General features: G+C 33.1%; 1 long non-coding RNA gene across 1 annotated transcript in view; it reads right to left on the bottom strand.

Moving 5' to 3' along the window:
- Window positions 1-2,479, bottom strand: part of LOC117110899 — an 8,504-nt gene extending 6,025 nt beyond the window's left edge. Inside the window, exons 1-2 of the long non-coding RNA XR_004445783.1 lie at window positions 2,389-2,479; window positions 295-395 (exon numbers count right to left, since the gene is read on the bottom strand). This is a non-coding gene — a long non-coding RNA (uncharacterized LOC117110899). The remainder of the gene's footprint in view (window positions 1-294; window positions 396-2,388) is intronic.
- Between the last annotated feature and the right edge of the window lie 417 nt (window positions 2,480-2,896).

Below are 2,896 nucleotides of genomic sequence, written 5' to 3'. Positions count from 1 at the left end.
AAAGTTTAGGCCAATATATATATACAATATATATATATATATATATATATATATATATATTAGGACTATTTTTTTCTCTTTAAACGAAGGTTATTACAGACTTTAAGCATTAGTAGAGAAATCTTATATAAAATTCAAATTAATAAAACACCTTTAAAACAAACTAAAAACAAACAGAATTTTATCAATAAATGTTAATATTCTTAGCATTCAGTAGTAAAATTTCGAAAAGAAAAATATAAATCTTAAGCAGACGTTGTACTATAGTATTTAAACGTATCATACTTTCTTTACCTTGACAGCTGGTTTACCCTTAGTGTCTGCTGGCGCACCATATACACAAGCAATTAACATACAAATAACCAATGATTTTATTACTGTATCCATTGTATAGTCTAGGAATGAAATAAAAAAAAATAAAAACAAAAAAACATTCGATGATGAATTATGAAACGTAATAGCTTCATGCAACATGGCTACTTGTTATCAGTGCCTTAATATTATTACAGAAACTTACAAAAACAATAGTTCATAATTCATTGTTTCTTTCATTTCATTTTATCTTAAATCTTCATTTTGAAAATTAATTGCTAAAGTTAAGTTATTACATAGAACATCAATAAATTATGCATCATATAAAAATTCAATCTACAGGATACTGCCCAATATAGTTGAGTTAATTCATTAAAAACCTTATAGAGTATGGGGTACAAATAATCTGAAAAAATAAAAATAAAAACGTTTTGTTTTGCAACGTGTAGCTCCAAGACCTCAACCAGATCTTAGGCAATCAAATTTACTACTTATATTTATTATATTTTCATTCGTAGTACTTACAGACCTTATTAGCAAGACATTAAACATTTTATTAATTGGATTTTCGGAGGCTAAAAAACCAAATACATCAATAGACCAAAACACCAAACAAGAGATGTGTTCATGTATTTGATTTGCATCATCCATTCACTTAATTTTACTTTCCATAATTATCAATCGGTTAACTCCACCATTAGAAAGACTGATCTGTACATGGTTTAAGCTCCCAATCAAAGATAAAACACAGTTTCATTGGCGTATGTAATAAATAATAATAATAATAATACACATTTTTAAAGCGCCTATTAAAGCAAACGAAACTGACTTGTCACCGGAGCTGGAGGATGTTAGAAAGAAGTTGAACTATTTGAAGAGGAATGATTTAAGAGTAGATTTGAATAATTGCGGATCAGAAATGATACGTAGTTGAGGAGGCAGAGAGTTCCAGAGTTTAGGAGCAGAGAAAGAAAAAGAGCGTTCACCGGTACGAATATGCTTGACTCGTGGAGTAACAAGTTTGAGGGATTGAGAAGAACGAGTAATAAAACGGGAAGAAACCTGTTTGTCAATAAGCGAACAGAAATAAAGTGGGGCACGACCATGGATAGATTTTTAGGTGAGAAGAAGAATTTTGTAAATGATTCGCTTATCAACCGGAAGCCAGTGAAGAATGTTTAAAATTGGCGTAATGTGGGTGAACCTTTTAGACAAGAGCAGCAGAGTTCTGAAGTTTCTGAAGGTGTCTAATGCTAATAGCAGGTAAACCATTGAGCAATGCATTGCAAAAGTCAAGTTTGGATGAAATAAAAGCATGAACAAGAGAAGCAGCAGCAGAATATGAAATGTAAGGTCTAATGGAACGGATACGGCGAAGATGAAAGTAACTCGATCGGTATACAGATGATATATGGTTGCTGAAGTCAAGATGTTTGTCAAATATGACAAAATTGTTTGAATTTTATCTCATAGATATCCAGACACCAATTTGAGAATATGAACCTCAAGTGCCCGGAAATTACATTTTCATACCTTCAAAATCTCATATCATCAATTATTTTTTTAAATACAACTTATAGAGGGGTGTGATCGCACCCCGACCCCCCCCCCACTGCATCCGCCCCAGTTACCTAAGGATAATTTACTGAATAAAGGATTTATTCTTATAATAATTTGTGGAAGATACATAATCACATTACAGTATCATTAGCGGACCCAGGAATTTGAAAAAGCGGAGGCCCGTGGACGGACGTTCTCAGATGGAATGTTTATATTCTAAGGTAGGAAAATGTATGGCTATGGCATCTTTAGCTGGCCAGAAATGACACTCTCAGACTTAAACTTTTCTTTTCTTCTCCATTTAATTTTTATAAATATAAAAAAAATAGAGAGGGGCTGGACCGTTTGCCATCCAACCCCCTTTGAACAAGAACAACCACAAAGTAAGATTGTTTTCACGGAATAAGTTGCCTACATACAAAACAAAAACATCCAAGGTAACACTGCAGGCACAGAAGTTTCGAAATTAAGTGTCAAATTATTAAGTTATTTAAATGTTCCAAAAAGTGAACTTACTTTTTTGGTGTGTCAGTTTGAGTCTCGATGGTTTATCGTCAGTGAGTGAGTAACTGGAACTTGTATTTTTTCAGAATCTGTCTGAGTATTTATACTCTTCTGCTGGGAGTAAGAATGCGGATATAAAAAGTAATAAACATTATGAAAATGTAGGTAAACTCCCTTATAAGTTTTTTCAAGGACCATTTGGGTGTCGTAGTCTCTTGTAATTGATTTATTAAAGTGAACTTAGTTGTTCTCCTTATGACAGGAGAATTTGCTTTGAGTGTATAATTTATGCAAATAAAAAAGTAGCCGGTATATCTGCGGATACCGTGGTGAAATCAGTACATACTAAGGGGACGGGGTGAACAATAACAAATGATGGTGAAAAAAATTAAAAAGAAAAACGCTGATGAACGCAGATGAGAGGCATACCAACTCCTTCACCTCTATGACCAGCTGACCGCGAGGACATCGTCAGCTTTATTTTTTTTACTAGGGGAAGGTTGAGGAGATATTAAGTACT

This window comes from Anneissia japonica, unplaced genomic scaffold (assembly GCF_011630105.1).
Source record: "Anneissia japonica isolate Jap-2015-1 unplaced genomic scaffold, ASM1163010v1 scaffold287773_len227377_cov100, whole genome shotgun sequence".
Classification (NCBI taxonomy): domain Eukaryota; kingdom Metazoa; phylum Echinodermata; class Crinoidea; order Comatulida; family Comatulidae; genus Anneissia; species Anneissia japonica.
This window is presented reverse-complemented; position numbering and strand designations above follow the sequence as displayed.